General features: G+C 45.3%; 1 protein-coding gene and 1 long non-coding RNA gene across 3 annotated transcripts in view; one reads left to right on the top strand and one right to left on the bottom strand.

The window, feature by feature from the left end:
• The window catches only part of LOC115776526 (butyrophilin-like protein 2), a 143,191-nt gene that overhangs the window by 8,667 nt on the left and 115,892 nt on the right, over window positions 1-18,632 (top strand). The gene's annotated exons all lie outside the window — the stretch shown is intronic.
• Window positions 903-3,711, bottom strand: LOC115776514 (uncharacterized). 2 transcript variants are annotated; one of them, XR_004019472.1, is made up of 3 exons: window positions 2,801-3,711; window positions 2,591-2,711; window positions 903-2,209 (listed from the first exon to the last, which is right to left on the bottom strand). It is a non-coding gene; the product is annotated as an uncharacterized LOC115776514 (long non-coding RNA). The 2 variants fall into 2 exon arrangements; XR_004019471.1 differs by having other exon boundaries at window positions 2,594-2,711.

Below are 18,632 nucleotides of genomic sequence, written 5' to 3'. Positions count from 1 at the left end.
TCTACAGCATGAATCATGGCAGAGCTGCAGAGATGGATGGATCAAACAGCACTGTCCACACCAACCTGTTCAGTTCTCATCCTGTTTGTGTGGATAGAGAACCGTGATCTCAGGTCAGCATCTACCCCAGAGCAGATTTTACTGTGTGGAAATGTGGACTCTCACAGTACTTTGGTTTCCTGACTGAGGAAACTTGTCACTGGTGATTTCATGCCACAGACTGTATAAAGCACAGACTTCAAGTTCAGGTCCAGAAAGTGAGGGATTACAGCTGCATTCTCTCCAGTGGGCAGCAGGGGGAGACTTATGTTTGCAAACGTAGTTTAAGAGGCTCCTTCGCTCTGTGACCTCAGGATTCCTGGTGACTACATTTAAAGTCAAGTCCATCTTATAAATTAGAGTCATCCTAAGAATACAGAAGTTTGTGAGTCTCAGAGAAGAAAGTCTTTGGATTACAGAGCGCACAATGAAAACTGTTATAGTTTGACCCAACAGACGTTCAGCCTCCTGATGAAACTGACTGTGAGCCGCTGAATTAATCCAACATTTACATTAGACTGACTTCAACTAATTTCCCTCCACATGTTACTGAGACAGGAAGAGGCTGTGAGCTTTGTGGGGGCAGTTTAATTTTTAATGATGTCACAGGGAATCTATGAGGTCACAGAGCAAAGGAGCTGCTTCTCACAGAGCCAGAAATCCTTTAGCAGCCTCGAGTCTCCCCCTGCTGGTCACTGAAGAGAACGCAGACCTGTCTGTGGTTTCTCAGTTCCAGTCCAGACTCTGCTGGACATCATGTGGTCCTGCTGGTGGTAACAGAAATACATTACTCATTTTTATTGAATTATTTAGTATTTATTTAAACAGGAAACCCCTTCAGATTAAAATCTGTTTTTCCAGGGGAGATCCAGTAAGTAAGCACCATAATGCACCATTATGAAATTACAAAATGAACAGAAGCAAAAATAACATGGATACACATTAACAGGAACAAAGTAACACAGTACCAAATACGAAGTCCATCTTATGAATATCAGTTGCATTCTTCAGTTACAGAAGCCTCGGTCAGAGCTCTAACTCTCCCACAGAGACCGAAGCGTTGTGTATTAATGTGCGGTTATGAACAAGTTCAGAATCTTTGGTACCCTCAAGAAAAACCATGAAGACGAAGGCAAAGTCATGGCAGCTGTTTGAAGGTGTTCAGCATTTACACAGATAAGAGCTGCAGCACAGCTTAGTACATAAAAATGTATCAGTGCTGTTATCTGCTTAGGGTCAGTGAAGGCCAAGAAGCAACATTATAAAGTGCACAGAGGTGAGTAATGGAAAATGAATTAATATGAAACGTAAAGAACTGTGACTCACAGTCTAGATAACAAAGTGCATGTAAAATATCGCTGTAATCCAGGACATTTAATGACAGTTTGTACAAGTGTCGTAGCTAAATTCAGACGAGCCCGTCTACTCTTCAAACTTTTCACTAAGTGCTCAATATGAACTCTAAAGGAAAGTCATATCATATTCAAGTACTTGTATGGAGATGCATGGATACCAGCATTATCTGGAATCAAGGAGTAATTTCTGGACAATAATATGAATTATGTTTTCTTAGAACCAGCTTTAAACTCAGTTAACACACAATGCTCCATGCAGTCACTGAGAGGCAGTTTGAAGCAGCTCAACAGTCTGACTTAAAGTAGAGCCAAGTGAGTAAAGTACTGCGTCATGTGCATCCTCTTTCCAATATTACAATCAGAACGGAATATAACTAGGGCCTAAAACGTAGCTTTGGGGGACTCCTTTTGAGATCTTCAGGAGACCTGACTTGTGTCCAACATGCCAGCGATTTCATCCTCCTTTCTTTATGAATTCTGGTGTTGTTTAATGTTTTGTGAGGAAAATGATTGCAGAAGAACATGCAGCAGCCATCTGCTGGATGTTCACCAGTGTTATTTTCTGTCTGTGCTCAGATCACTTGGAAGAGGAGCAGGAGACTCGTGATTCAGCTGCAGCATTTGAACCTGCTGCTGTTATGCAGGAGGCTGGTTTGAATCCTGACTCTGTTCTTTGTGTCTTCTGTGGATCAAAAAACAAACAACACCAACAAAGACACCAAAAACACACAAACCAATTACAGGTCTAATTGACCTGTCCTTCATCCTTCTATCTTCCTCCTTCCCTCCATCCTCTGTGGTTCCTCCTGTTGGACCTGCAGGTAGAAACAGGTGTGAGGTGTCAGCTGTCAGGTAGGTGATGAGTGAAGAACAGAACAGAATCCATTTCCTCTTCAAACTGCTGTCAGACATTATCTACTGCACTCTGATCACATCACTCAGACCAGCTGCTTTCTACAAAGTCTCATCAACAACATCTTTAGAAACAAACATCAACAACCAGGAAGCAGCTTCACCTCTGGGCAAAGCAGGACTTTGGTTTATCCAGGTAACTTTGGGGTTAACTTTGGGCTTTTCTAGTACAAACATGGTTCACTTCTTTTTAGGGTAACTCATCATGGTGAGTTATACTGGGAACCAAAGCTGTTCTGAAGCAGGTTAGGTTCTAGATTAAAGTTCAGCAGGTATGAAATCACCACCTATTGTCCAATGAATTCTCCAGAATAGCGTCACTCTTCCTGGAGGATCCCTCGGAGCTCTGCGGTGAGATCAGGAGTTTTCCAGAAGTGTCTGACGTCACTGTGTTTCCTCAGTAACCTCAGAAATAAATACAGATTCTTAGATGTTTGATTTGGTTTCCTGTTGGCAGCAAAAACTTTTACAACTGTTTTATTCTGTTAACATACCACTCCCCACGTCGAGGAGATCTCCTCCTGATGACCCTCCTCCTGGTCTCAGACTTTACACGGAGGTCAGGGGTCAAGGAACTTACAGTTCACCTCTTTGTCTGAAGTTGGGCCTTCTTACTGAGGGTCGTGTGGAACCAGGAGCCTTTTTCCTGAGTCTTTAGAGCTGTCAGTCTGTTCAGGAGAGCTTGGTGTGATCTTGAACACCTCCACCTGCACCAGTTTCTTTATTGGTAGCTGATCCAGTCTCCTGCGGCCCCGGTGATGTTGTTCAGGCTCCTGTTACAATCAAACTGAGAAATCTTTATTAGGTAAATCGTTCCTCTTCTCCTAGTCTATATCCCTCCTTTGAGACATAAACTCTGTTTTGTCTCAACAACTGACCTTATTTATCTAAAGGGCGTACTGATTTTTATATTTGTAGCTTTTTGGATTCTTCCTTTAATGGTTGATTTAATATCAAATTGTTCAGACATTCAAAATTCAAATGTTCTCTGCTTTTCTCTTATAATCTCAGCTTTAAACAAATCTACCAAATAAACAAATGAGAAATGCACAAAAGAGTAAATCGGATGACTTTATTTGACCCTACATTTTCATAAATAGGTTTTTTAGTTCTCTGCTTTGCTTTGATTCAGCTGTGTCACAAAATATTCACACAGACTGTTTTATTTTTTCCTCTAACTTTTCTTTTTAAGGTTTCACTAAAACTCTGCTCCTCATGGTTTTCTTGAAATTTAACAGGGTTTATCCCCTCCCCAAATTTTCCCAAGATATTCAGGACTATTTATCAAACCACTCTGTTAAGAATGTGCAAAAAGCAAAAAGAAAAGAAAGAAATGGGGTGAAATAAAATATTTTGCTCCCCAGGGGAACAAAAGAACTAAGCAAAGCTCCAGACAACCCAAAAATCAAGAGAGACAAAGGAATAAAAATAAAACTGAAAATGTATTTTTTTTGGAGGCTGTCCCTCTCTCCTGGAGCAGCGCCAGGGGATGCTGTGCGGTCTGTAGCCGGGGCAGAGCGCTCCTGGGCCCGGGCAGCAGCATGTGGAGGCTCTCCCTCTCTCCCGGAGCAGCGCCAGGGGATGCTGTGCGGTCTGTAGCCGGGGCAGAGCGCTCCTGGGCCCGGGCAGCAGCGTGTGGAGGCTCTCCCTCTCTCCCGGAGGAGCTCCGGGGGATGCTGTGGAGAATGTAGCCCGGCCAGAGTGAGCCTGGGGCGGGCAGGAGTGTTTGGAGGCTCTCCCTCTCTCCCGGAGGAGCTCCGGGGGATGCTGTGGAGACTGTAGCCGGGGCAGAGCGCTCCCGGGCCCGGGCAGCAGTGTGTGGAGCTTCTCCCTCTCCCCAGGGGATGCTGTGGAGACTGTAGCCTGGGCAGAGTGCTCCTGGGCCGGGCAGGTGTGTGTGGAGGCTGTCCCTCTCCCCTGGAGCAGCTCCAGGGGATGCTGTGGAGACCCTTAGCCGGGGCAGAGTGCTCCTGGGCCGGGCAGGTGTGTGTGGAGGCTGTCCCTCTCCCCTGGAGCAGCTCCAGGGGATGCTGTGGAGACCCTTAGCCGGGCTAGAGTGCTCCAGGGCCCGGGCAGGTGTGTGTGGAGCCTGTCCCTCTCTCCTGGAGGAGCTCCAGGGGATGCTGTGGAGACCCTTAGCCGGGACAGAGTGAGCCTGGGGCAGGCAGGGGTGTGTGTGTGTGTGTGTTATATATACATGTACATGTGTGTGTGTGTGTGTGTGTGTATGTATGTTATATATATATATGTATATATGTGTTTGTGTGTGTGTGTGTGTTGTCTTCGATCAGTTCCAGAAGTGTTTTTCCATTTTCCATTGTGTGTGTGTGTGTTGTTTTATGAGGATGTTTTACAGTTGACTGTTCTTTGAGCCGTCATTGGGAATATCACGTCCTTCCTGAACTGATGTTACAGTATCTCTGACATCAGCTAAAAGCTTTTCATCAACCTGGTTCAGCTGGTTAGCGCTAGATACACATATAAGAGCACTCTTATATGTGACAGAGCCAGTGACAGAGAGAAGACCTTGGAGGAAATAATTCATGAAATCCAGCAAGAACAGCTGAACCAGGTTGATGAAAACAGTGAACTGAAAACCATCCTAAAGAAACTCTGTTTGGCAGTGGAAAAAACTCAAACTGAAAACAATAAGAAGCCATTTGGGCCACGGCTGACACAGATGGTGAGCTGGAGTCTTGTGGCTCTTTCAGAAACAGGGCGGTTACTTCAGGTCAGGACTGGAGAGGGGAAGTCCTGCATCGTGGCCATGTTTGCAGCTTTCAGGGCTCTGAGAGGGGAAAAAGTCGACATCATGTCGAGCTCACCAGTTCTTGCAAAGAGAGATTTTGAAGAATGGCAAAAGTTTTATAAAGAGTTGAAGATCCGTGCAGACCACAACTGCAACAAAGCAGATGAAGATTTGAAAAAGTGCTACAAGTGTCGAGTTGTTTACGGCACCACAGAAGGGTTTGCTGGTGACTGGCTCCAGCAACACTTTCAGAGATTAGACATATTAGGACAGAGGACCTAGTGTGTCAAGTGGACTCCCTGATGCTAGACAAAGGTCATCATACAGTCTATTTAAGCAGTAACATGCCTGCTTTGCAGCATCTCAATCCACTCTTGGCATGTATATGGGCCACTGTTAATCAGTACAAGAAAACAGGCACAGCTGCAACTGTGGGACCAAAAACATGTTTGTATCAAGTGCTTGAAAACATGAAGGTCAAAGATGGTGATGAGTTCATCATTTGTCAGATAGCAGAGGACACAGGTATACTGACAACAGGATCAGTCAAAGACCTGAGAGAGAACCAGGGCCTCTGAACTGAAATGACTAAAAGTGTTACTGTGAAGCAGCTGGCTGAGTTCTTTAAGGCAGTGGGAAGAAGATTCCCATCATGCCGATTTTCTCTTCACAGATTACAGATTACGAGTCACACTACTGAGAACGTTCAGACTGGAATTGAGACATTGCAGTCAGTTGGTATTTTTCCTGCAGTTCTTTGACCTTTGACCACTAATGTGTTTTGGTTCTTCACTGAGAGCCTGTGACTGAGCGTGCTTAAGGCCTAACACTCCCCACGTCGAGGAGATCTCCTCCTGATGACCCTCCTCCTGGTCTCAGACTTTACACGGAGGTCAGGGGTCAAGGAACTTACAGTTCACCTCTTTGTCTGAAGTTGGGCCTTCTTACTGAGGGTCGTGCGGAACCAGGAGCCTTTTTCCTGAGTCTTTAGAGCTGTCAGTCTGTTCAGGAGAGCTTGGTATGATCTTGAACACCTCCATCTGCACCAGTTTCTTTATTGGTAGCTGATCCAGTCTCCTGCGGCCCCGGTGATGTTGTTCAGGCTCCTGTTACAATCAAACTGAGAAATCTTTATTAGTTAAATCGTTCCTCTTCTCCTAGTCTATATCCCTCCTTTGAGACATAAACTCTGTTTTGTCTCAAAGGAGGGATAAACAACTGACCTTATTTATCTAAAGGGCGTACTGATTTTTATATTTGTAGCTTTTTGGATTTTTTTTCTGGCCACATTTTCCTGATCTTAATTTTGAAATGGATGATGATAAAGAAGTTCTCCTCCAGAAGCTGAAAGGACTGGTTGCAAACATCAAATGGAGCCCACAGCAGGTCTCTGAGTTGTTTGATGCTCTTTTAAAGCGATTGGAATCAACAAATGAGAAGTCACATCTCCTCACATGGATGATCAAAATGCTGCACTGCATAGAGATGAATTTTATTACTTCAGATTGGAAATGTGAAAATGGAAAAAGACTTCTGGAAAAAAAAACAAAAAACAAAAAAAGAAACAAAATATATATATATATGTGTGTGTGTGTGTGTATGTATGTATGCATGCGTGTGTGTGTATGTATTATGTGTGTGTGTATGTGTATGTATTTGTGTGTGTGTGTGTGTGTGTGGAGGCTGTCCCTCTCTCCTGGAGCAGCGCCAGGGGATGCTGTGCGGTCTGTAGCCGGGGCAGAGTGCTCCTGGGCAGGTGTGTGTGGAGGCTGTCCCTCTCCCCTGGAGCAGCTCCAGGGGATGCTGTGGAGACCCTTAGCCGGGCTAGAGTGCTCCCGGGCCCGGGCAGGTGTGTGTGGAGGCTCTCCCTCTCTCCGGGGGATGCTGTGGAGACTGTAGCCGGGGCAGAGCGCTCCCGGGCCCGGGCCGCAGCGTGTGGAGGCTCTCCCTCTCTCCGGGGGATGCTGTGGAGAATGTAGCCGGGGCAGAGCGCTCCCGGGCCCGGGCAGCAGCGTGTGGAGGCTCTCCCTCTCTCCGGGAGGAGCTCCGGGGGATGCTGTGGAGACTGTAGCCGGGGCAGAGCGCTCCCGGGCCCGGGCCGCAGCGTGTGGAGGCTCTCCCTCTCTCCGGGGGATGCTGTGGAGAATGTAGCCGGGGCAGAGCGCTCCCGGGCCCGGGCAGCAGCGTGTGGAGGCTCTCCCTCTCTCCGGGAGGAGCTCTGGGGGATGCTGTGGAGACTGTAGCCGGGGCAGAGCGCTCCCGGGCCCGGGCCGCAGCGTGTGGAGGCTCTCCCTCTCTCCGGGGGATGCTGTGGAGAATGTAGCCGGGGTAGAGCGCTGCCGGGCCCGGGCAGCAGTGTGTGGAGCTTCTCCCTCTCCCCAGGGGATGCTGTGGAGACTGTAGCCGGGGCAGAGCGCTCCCGGGCCCGGGCAGCAGCGTGTGGAGGCTCTCCCTCTCTCTGGGGGATGCTGTGGAGACTGTAGCCGGGGCAGAGCGCTCCCGGGCCCGGGCCCGGGCAGCAGTGTGTGGAGCTTCTCCCTCTCCCCGGGGGATGCTGTGGAGACTGTAGCCGGGGCAGAGCGCTCCCGGGCCCGGGCCGCAGCGTGTGGAGGCTCTCCCTCTCTCCGGGGGATGCTGTGGAGACTGTAGCCGGGGCAGAGCGCTCCCGGGCCCGGGCCGCAGTGTGTGGAGCTTCTCCCTCTCCCCGGGGGTGCTGTGGAGAATGTAGCCGGGGCAGAGTGAGCCTGGGGCGGGCAGGGGTGTGTGTGTGTGTGTGTTATATATACATGTATATATGTGTGTGTGTGTGTGTGTGTTATATATACATGTATATATGTGTGTGTGTGTGTGTGTTATATATATATGTGTGTGTGTGTGTGTGTGTTATATATACATGTATATATGTGTGTGTGTGTGTTATATATATATATATATATATATATATATATATATATATATATATATATATATATGTGTGTGTGTGTGTGTGTTTTCTTGGATCAGTTCCAGAAGTGTTTTTTTCCATTTTCCATTGTGTGTGTGTGTGTGTGTGTGTGTTATATATATATATATGTACTGTATATGTGTGTGTGTGTATGTTATATATATATATGTATGTGTGTGTGTGTATGTTATATATATATATATGTATATGTGTGTGTGTGTGTGTGTTTTCTTGGATCAGTTCCAGAAGTGTTTTTCCATTTTCCATTGTGTGTGTGTGTGTGTGTGTGTGATATATATATATGTACTGTAAATGTGTGTGTGTGTGTGTGTCTGTGTGTGTGTCTGTGTGTGTGTGTGATATATATATGTACTGTGTGTGTTTGTGTGTGTGTTTTCTTGGATCAGTTCCAGAAGTGTTTTTCCATTTTCCATTGTGTGTGTGTGTGTGTGTGTGTGTGTGTGATATATATATGTACTGTGTGTGTTTGTGTGTGTGTTTTCTTGGATCAGTTCCAGAAGTGTTTTTCCATTTTCCATTGTGTGTGTGTGTGTGTGTGTGTGTGTGTGTGTGTGTGTGTGTGTGAGTGATATATATATATGTACTGTGTGTATGTGTGTGTGTGTGTTGTTTTATGAGGATGTTTTACAGTTGACTGTTCTTTGAGCCGTCATTGGGAATATCACGTCCTTCCTGAACTGATGTTACAGTATCTCTGACATCAGCTAAAAGCTTTTCATCAACCTGGTTCAGCTGGTTAGCGCTAGATACACATATAAGAGCACTCTTATATGTGACAGAGCCAGTGACAGAGAGAAGACCTTGGAGGAAATAATTCATGAAATCCAGCAAGAACAGCTGAACCAGGTTGATGAAAACAGTGAACTGAAAACCATCCTAAAGAAACTCTGTTTGGCAGTGGAAAAAACTCAAACTGAAAACAATAAGAAGCCATTTGGGCCACGGCTGACACAGATGGTGAGCTGGAGTCTTGTGGCTCTTTCAGAAACAGGGCGGTTACTTCAGGTCAGGACTGGAGAGGGGAAGTCCTGCATCGTGGCCATGTTTGCAGCTTTCAGGGCTCTGAGAGGGGAAAAAGTCGACATCATGTCGAGCTCACCAGTTCTTGCAAAGAGAGATTTTGAAGAATGGCAAAAGTTTTATAAAGAGTTGAAGATCCGTGCAGACCACAACTGCAACAAAGCAGATGAAGATTTCAAAAAGTGCTACAAGTGTCGAGTTGTTTACGGCACCACAGAAGGGTTTGCTGGTGACTGGCTCCGGCAACACTTTCAGAGATTAGACATATTAGGACAGAGGACCTAGTGTGTCAAGTGGACTCCCTGATGCTAGACAAAGGTCATCATACAGTCTATTTAAGCAGTAACATGCCTGCTTTGCAGCATCTCAATCCACTCTTGGCATGTATATGGGCCACTGTTAATCAGTACAAGAAAACAGGCACAGCTGCAACTGTGGGACCAAAAACATGTTTGTATCAAGTGCTTGAAAACATGAAGGTCAAAGATGGTGATGAGTTCATCATTTGTCAGATAGCAGAGGACACAGGTATACTGACAACAGGATCAGTCAAAGACCTGAGAGAGAACCAGGGCCTCTGAACTGAAATGACTAAAAGTGTTACTGTGAAGCAGCTGGCTGAGTTCTTTAAGGCAGTGGGAAGAAGATTCCCATCATGCCGATTTTCTCTTCACAGATTACAGATTACGAGTCAGACTACTGAGAACGTTCAGACTGGAATTGAGACATTGCAGTCAGTTGGTATTTTTCCTGCAGTTCTTTGACCTTTGACCACTAATGTGTTTTGGTTCTTCACTGAGAGCCTGTGACTGAGCATGCTTAAGGCCTAACACTCCCCACGTCGAGGAGATCTCCTCCTGATGACCCTCCTCCTGGTCTCAGACTTTACACGGAGGTCAGGGGTCAAGGAACTTACAGTTCACCTCTTTGTCTGAAGTTGGGCCTTCTTACTGAGGGTCGTGCGGAACCAGGAGCCTTTTTCCTGAGTCTTTAGAGCTGTCAGTCTGTTCAGGAGAGCTTGGTATGATCTTGAACACCTCCATCTGCACCAGTTTCTTTATTGGTAGCTGATCCAGTCTCCTGCGGCCCCGGTGATGTTGTTCAGGCTCCTGTTACAATCAAACTGAGAAATCTTTATTAGTTAAATCGTTCCTCTTCTCCTAGTCTATATCCCTCCTTTGAGACATAAACTCTGTTTTGTCTCAAAGGAGGGATAAACAACTGACCTTATTTATCTAAAGGGCGTACTGATTTTTATATTTGTAGCTTTTTGGATTTTTTTTCTGGCCACATTTTCCTGATCTTAATTTTGAAATGGATGATGATAAAGAAGTTCTCCTCCAGAAGCTGAAAGGACTGGTTACAAACATCAAATGGAGCCCACAGCAGGTCTCTGAGTTGTTTGATGCTCTTTTAAAGCGATTTGAATCAACAAATGAGAAGTCACATCTCCTCACATGGATGATCAAAATGCTGCACTGCATAGAGATGAATTTTATTACTTCAGATTGGAAATGTGAAAATGGAAAAAGACTTCTGGAAAAAAAAACAAAAAACAAAAAAAGAAACAAAATATATATATATATGTGTGTGTGTGTGTGTGTATGTATGTATGCATGCGTGTGTGTGTGTATGTATTATGTGTGTGTGTATGTGTATGTATGTGTGTGTGTGTGTGTGTGTGTGTGGAGGCTGTCCCTCTCTCCTGGAGCAGCGCCAGGGGATGCTGTGCGGTCTGTAGCCGGGGCAGAGTGCTCCTGGGCAGGTGTGTGTGGAGGCTGTCCCTCTCCCCTGGAGCAGCTCCAGGGGATGCTGTGGAGACCCTTAGCCGGGCTAGAGTGCTCCCGGGCCCGGGCAGGTGTGTGTGGATGCTCTCCCTCTCTCCGGGGGATGCTGTGGAGACTGTAGCCGGGGCAGAGCGCTCCCGGGCCCGGGCCGCAGCGTGTGGAGGCTCTCCCTCTCTCCGGGGGATGCTGTGGAGAATGTAGCCGGGGCAGAGCGCTCCCGGGCCCGGGCAGCAGCGTGTGGAGGCTCTCCCTCTCTCGGGGAGGAGCTCCGGGGGATGCTGTGGAGACTGGAGCCGGGGTGGAGCGCTCCCGGGCCCGTGCAGCAGCGTGTGGAGGCTCTCCCTCTCTCCTGGGGATGCTGTGGAGACTGGAGCCGGGGTAGAGCGCTGCCGGGCCCGGGCAGCAGTGTGTGGAGCTTCTCCCTCTCTCCGGGGGATGCTGTGGAGACTGTAGCCGGGGCAGAGCGCTCCCGGGCCCGGGCAGCAGCGTGTGGAGGCTCTCCCTCTCTCCGGGGGATGCTGTGGAGACTGTAGCCGGGGCTGAGCGCTCCTGGGCCCGGGCAGGTGTGTGTGGAGGCTCTCCCTCTCTCCGGGGGATGCTGTGGAGACTGTAGCCGGGGCAGAGCGCTCCCGGGCCCGGGCAGCAGTGTGTGGAGCTTCTCCCTCTCCCCGGGGGATGCTGTGGAGACTGTAGCCGGGGCAGAGCGCTCCCGGGCCCGGGCCGCAGCGTGTGGAGGCTCTCCCTCTCTCCGGGGGATGCTGTGGAGACTGTAGCCGGGGCAGAGCGCTCCCGGGCCCGGGCCGCAGTGTGTGGAGCTTCTCCCTCTCTCCGGGGGATGCTGTGGAGAATGTAGCCGGGGCAGAGTGAGCCTGGGGCGGGCAGGGGTGTGTGTGTGTGTGTGTTATATATACATGTATATATGTGTGTGTGTGTGTGTGTGTGTGTGTGTGTGTGTATGTTATATATACATGTATATATGTGTGTGTGTGTGTGTGTGTGTGTGTTTTCTTGGATCAGTTCCAGAAGTGTTTTTTTCCATTTTCCATTTTGTGTGTGTGTGTGTGTGTGTGTGTGTGTGTGTGTGTGTGTGTGTGTGTGTGTGTGTGTGTGTGATATATATATATATATATGTACTGTATATGTGTGTGTGTGTATGTTATATATATATATGTATGTGTGTGTGTGTGTGTGTGTATGTTATATATATATATATGTATATGTGTGTGTGTGTTTTCTTGGATCAGTTCCAGAAGTGTTTTTCCATTTTCCATTGTGTGTGTGTGTGTGTGTGTGTGTGTGTGTGTGTGTGTGTGTGTGTGTGTGTGTGTGTGTGTGAGTGTGAGTGATATATATATATATATATATATGTACTGTGTGTATGTGTGTGTGTGTGTTGTTTTATGAGGATGTTTTACAGTTGACTGTTCTTTGAGCCGTCATTGGGAATATCACGTCCTTCCTGAACTGATGTTACAGTATCTCTGACATCAGCTAAAAGCTTTTCATCAACCTGGTTCAGCTGGTTAGCACTAGATACACATATAAGAGCACTCTTATATGTGACAGAGCCAGTGACAGAGAGAAGACCCTGGAGGAAATAATTGATGAAATCCAGCAAGAACAGCTGAACCAGGTTGATGAAAACAGTGAACTGAAAACCATCCTAAAGAAACTCTGTTTGGCAGTGGAAAAAACTCAAACTGAAAACAATAAGAAGCCATTTGGGCCACGGCTGACACAGATGGTGAGCTGGAGTCTTGTGGCTCTTTCAGAAACAGGGCGGTTACTTCAGGTCAGGACTGGAGAGGGGAAGTCCTGCATCGTGGCCATGTTTGCAGCTTTCAGGGCTCTGAGAGGGGAAAAAGTCGACATCATGTCGAGCTCACCAGTTCTTGCAAAGAGAGATTTTGAAGAATGGCAAAAGTTTTATAAAGAGTTGAAGATCCATGCAGACCACAACTGCAACAAAGCAGATGAAGATTTCAAAAAGTGCTACGAGTGTCGAGTTGTTTACGGCACTGCAAAAGAGTTTGCTGGTGACTGGCTCCGGCAACACTTTCAGAGATTAGACATATTAGGACAGAGGACCTAGTGTGTCAAGTGGACTCCCTGATGCTAGACAAAGGTCATCATACAGTCTATTTAAGCAGTAACATGCCTGCTTTGCAGCATCTCAATCCACTCTTGGAATTTATATGGGCCACTGTTAATCAGTACAAGAAAACAGGCACAGCTGCAACTGTGGGACCAAAAACATGTTTGTATCAAGTGCTTGAAAACATGAAGGTCAAAGATGGTGATGAGTTCATCATTTGTCAGATAGCAGAGGACACAGGTATACTGACAACAGGATCAGTCAAAGACCTGAGAGAGAACCAGGGCCTCTGAACTGAAATGACTAAAAGTGTTACTGTGAAGCAGCTGGCTGAGTTCTTTAAGGCAGTGGGAAGAAGATTCCCATCTACAACTACATGTTAGAATAGATAAACATTTAACTGTTTTTCTATGTATCACAATGTGTTCATCATAAACATGCACATGACCATCAGATTGTAAGCACAAAACATACTCATATACACCCGGACCCTCCAGGTGAGGAAAGCAGGTAACGCCTGTTTCCTGACGTCACACACACACATATACACACACCCCCACACACCCCCGTGATGCTAAAATAAAAGAGCCGGCAGGAAGAAGGAAGTCAGACTCTCTTTCAGACACACACACGAGTGTGAGCTGACTGAGACTCTCCCTGCAGGTTAAAAGATCAACTACGGGATCCTGTGTCTTTCTTTATTCAACGGTGGTCCGAAACCAGGCCTACATCATACAGGAACCCAAGAGCTGTGCTCGTTATCTGTGAGACCATCAAACGAGCAAAGATGATCCATCATCATCTTGGAGACAGAGTCAAGAACAAAAGTCTTTATAGAAGCAACAACATGGACAACAGTCTGATTGTTTCCAAGGAGCTCAAAGCAGGAGAAGTCATCAAAGCAACAAACCTCGCAGGCCGTGGAACTGACCTGAAGGTTTCTGATGACGTGAAGAGAGCTGGAGGTTTGTTTGTTGTGCAGACCTTCATGCCCAAGAATGCTCGTGTGGAGGCGCAGGCAAAACAAGGATCTCCAGGATCTGCTCAGCTCATTGTGTGTTTGATTCATCTGTCAGAGCTGCTCCAATTATTGCTCTTATCAAGTAAACATCTCTTTGATCTGCAGCTAAGGTCGTATCAGAGAAGCCACAATAAAAAAGGACCTGCAGATATGTCTTCAATACTTGAGGGTCTTTTGACTGAAACATCACAGCAGGAAATAAACAAAGCTAAAGAGGTCAGAGACAGCTTAGTGGAAGGTGAACTATCAAGCTACTTGAAGTCTCATATCCCAGAAATGAAGAAGAAGGAAGAGCTCTTCAGTGATTATCTGCACATATTAGATGATGTGTACAAAAGAAGCAACGAGAAGCCAGAAGCTTCATATTTGTCTGCTCTGAATGAGTTCTGGGGTATGTGGCTACTCACAAGCTTCAATGCAACAGACTCTATTGAAGACTTGAAAAGTAGACTGAAAGCAGACCTGCACACAGCCAGGGAGAAACTCAGAAGGAGAGAATCACCCTCATCAAACATCTACCACTACATTGCCTTTGGTAATGAGCTACGCAAACAGGGGAACTTTGCAGAAAGCATCAACATGTACACCAATATACAGCATAGCCTGCTCATATTCACCAAAGCCATGGATGTTCAAACCACAGTATTCAGCACTCGTCCCTGGAGATGCATTCCTGCACCTCTTTAGACACAGCTGTTCACGAATGGCCGTCATCCTGGTTAGTTTCCTGTGAAAGGCGCATAATGTCTCAGGTATGATCTCAGGTACCTGTGGAAAAAGTCCAGTGAGGAAAGTTCCAATTTTTCCCTGTCAATTAAACAAAATACCATGAACTGCAGGTCTGTGGGTCAATAATTAAATTTTCACAAACTAAGACAGGACATCAAAATGCCCATAAATATTCTAAGGATATATTTATTTAATGCTTTTAGTTATAAATCTTTTATTTTGTTTGTCATCCTGAGAAAATGATCTTACAATTTTCATATACCACTAATTTACTAAGTAAATCCACCAAAAGTGAACCTGATTTAATGCACCCAGAGTTAAATGTCAGATTAAGTAAAAAGCTCATTTGAGCTTCTGTCTGTGAGTGAGCGAGTGTGTGTGTGTGTGTGTGTGTGAGTGAGTGAGCGAATGAGTGTGTGTGTGTGTGTGTGAGTGAGTGAGCGAACGAGTGTGTGTGTGTGTGTGTGTGTGAGAGTGAGTGAGCGAGCGAGCGAGTGTGAGCTGCTTCTTCACTGCAAGTGTTTGTATTTTTTTTTAGGTCAGAGTCAGCTGTCTCAGTTTAAGTTAACTTTTGTATTTTGGTCTCAAACTCGTCAAGAAATTTAAAACACAAATTAATGTCCTTAACCCCTTAACTGGCGGCTCCAAAATCACCAAAAACGCCTGAAAAAGCATACCCAAATTAAATCAGCTGCTGTTCCTGAACTCTTTGGAGTACATGCAAAAGCTTGATCTCTTTGTAAAGAAGACAAGCTATATTTTTCATTTCTGCAGTCAACAATGCTGTAACTGTAATGAGAATGTAGCTATTAAGTTTGGAACACAGAAAAATTAGACAATTTTTACCTCGCCTGGATTTTTCCTGTTAATCGCGTTAACCAAAGCATGCAAGCATTATACAGGTAAAGAAGTCACGATTTACACTGACAGCCAGTATGCCGTTTCTGCCGTACGTTCGTTTGCAGCACGGTGGGCGAGAAGGGGAATGCTGACCTCTACAGGGAAGCCAGTAAAACATGCTGAACTGTTTAAAAAAACCTATTAACGGACATAAAACTACCATCAGCCCTGGCCATTTGTAAATGCGCGGCACACAAAACAGGCACAGACTTGATAGTATTGGGAAACAGCTATGCTGACATAGCAGCAAAACTGGCCGCAAGTGGTAAATATGGCACCTCAACAATTACATAACAATTGTGGAACCCTTGTGACCCGAAGTGCTGCATGATATGCAGCAGCAAGCTCCTAAAATTGAAGTGGAACAACTTCCTAGGTCACTATTCAAAACAGCAGCCATATTGATACATGGTTTAAATTAAAATTTGACACACCTTATATGTAAGCTAGAGTGGAACAAAAAGAACACAAGAAAACAAAAAACAAAACATGGGATGATTCTCAAAATATCTAAAAATAATCATTTTAAAGTTCCCTAGTTTTAAACAGCTCTTGGATAACTTTGTCTGTACCTGTAAAATTACTGTTCAAATCTGACTCCTTTGGCAGAAGGAGAAATAAAATATCTTAGAAAGATCCATCCATCCATCCATTCGCTTCCGCTCATCCTGTTCAGGGTCGCGGGGGGGCTGGAGCCTATCCCAGCTGTCATAGGGCGAGAGGCAGGGTACACCCTGAACAGGTCGCCAGCCTGTCCCATCTTAGAAAGATCGACAATCAAACTCATTTAAAAGTATTCTACTGGATTCAAAATTATATTTATTCTGTAAGGATCTATACCCCCCCCAAAAAGCATAATTATGGCACACAAAATATGGCTTCATAAACCTCAAGTTACTAAATTATGAAGGGGAAAAATGCATACCGTATTTTTCGGACTATACGTCGCTCCGGGGTATAGGTCGCACCAGCCAAAAAATGCATAATAAAGAAGAAAAAAACATATATAGGTCACACTGGACTATAAGTCGCACTTTTTTTTGGGGGGGGGGGGGGGGGGTGATATAATCCGAGACCAAGAGCACAAATTCCATCTTGAACGGCAATTTAAAATAATAATGGATTAAAGAACAGGACGAACACGGTTACGCCTACGTTATGCTAACGTAACACATTCAGCTACATGACGCACAACGAACACGTGTTCGGTATGTTAACGTAACATTAAGTTATTCAGATAACCATAGCATAAAGAACATACTAACAAGTTAACCAAACCATCAATCCATTGAATTCTTCATCCTCGGTGTCACTTCTAAACAATTCCGTACACTCCGTAGACGAAGCGCCGCTTCCTCTTCTGTGTCGCGTTAGTCAGACTCGTCGTCAGCTGCAGTTCCAATTATTCCAGCCTTTCTGAATCCCAACAGGATGGTTTGGTTGTCACTGAAGCCCATGTTTTCTTGATCCATCCGATGACTTCCAGGAAAGTTGAGTGGCGCATTCTCCCAGTTGCCGTTAAGCTGTGCTCTCCATCCATCATCCACTGCGCCCACAGGTTACGCAAGACTGCCTTAAAGCTGCAGTTCACGGAGATGTCAAGTGGCTGGAGTATTTTGGTTCATGTGTTATAAATGTCACATATACGTCGCTCCGGAGTATAGGTCGCACCCCCAGCCAAACTATGAAAAAAAGTGCGACTTATACTCCGGAAAATACGGTAACCTTGACCTAAAACAACATCAGCATTTGTTACTAGTTCAGCAGTGAAATAGAAGCTTTAACTATTTTTTTTTTTTAATTTTGTGTAGTTCTATGTTTTTGAATCTAAAACCCTGCAGTGGGATTTTCAACATAAAACAAACTAGAATAAAAATAAAAATGTTATGACAGTCTTTAGTCAAAACGTAGATACTTTTAGGGTCAGAGGTCATACAACACCATTGTTTGTTGACCTTACATGCAGCTCGCTGCAGATTTGTTATCTTTAGTCATCTAAACTGAAATCAGGGCGTGTCCCCCTGAGGCCTCATGGGAATTTATAAGAGAACAATAGTTAGTGGTTAGGGGTGGCTGTAGCTCAGTAGGTAGAGCAGATCACCTACTGATCGGAAGGTCAGAGGTTCGATTCCTGGCTACTCCAGGCTACGTGCCAATGTATCCTTGGGCAAGATACTTAACCCCAAGTTGCTCTCTGACTGTCCTGTCGGAGTATGAATGTGTGTGAATGTTACAATCCAAGGGAAAGAAAAGAAAACGAAGTCACAACCATGTAGGCATGTCTTCATAATCAGTACAATAAATGAAACGGTATCAATAACAAGTATTTCCTTCTAGCTCACTGTGGATCTGAGTCTCAGTCACATGATCACTTGCGTCTCCAATCCGAAGAGTAGTGAGTTAAGTCTACAGTCTCCTCATGCATTCACCCAACACAGTTGGCGTGCAATAGTCAATGACAGTGTGTGTTCATATCAATCCCACCACAGGCAACAGGTTCACTGGTACCAGGGGAGGAATGAGTGAAGTTCTCCATCGACATCTAAAACAAACGCGTCTAGGAGGAAATCCTTTGGGTCGAGGTTCAGCTATCAAAAGTGATCCACGGGAAAAAAACCCAGCCTGCATAACAATAAATTATGGAGCTAAATTGGGGCCATAAAGTTTGTTGGAAAAAAAACAAAATTTAAAACTGAAAAATTATTTTGAACCAGAAAAAAAATTGAAACAGGAAAATAAAAGTTTTCTAACTGAAAAAAAAAAGATGTGAAACAGGAAAAAAAAAAAATTCAAAACTATTTTTCAGATTCAAGTTTTTTTTTTTGCACTTTCAGATTTTTTTTTTTCCAACAAACTTTATGGCCCCAATTTAGCTCCATAATAAATCCTTATTGCACACAGTTCTGGCATTACAATTGTGAGTGGCCATATTTGGCACAACCCACAAATCCTCACGAACACTGAATGACTTATCAATGAACTACTTTACAAACATTAACAATTACACACACTACAGTACTTAATTGCATAAAACAAAACATTCGCAGACTCAATTCACTG

Source organism: Archocentrus centrarchus, unplaced genomic scaffold (genome assembly GCF_007364275.1).
Source record: "Archocentrus centrarchus isolate MPI-CPG fArcCen1 unplaced genomic scaffold, fArcCen1 scaffold_33_ctg1, whole genome shotgun sequence".
Lineage (NCBI taxonomy): Eukaryota > Metazoa > Chordata > Actinopteri > Cichliformes > Cichlidae > Archocentrus > Archocentrus centrarchus.
This window is presented reverse-complemented; position numbering and strand designations above follow the sequence as displayed.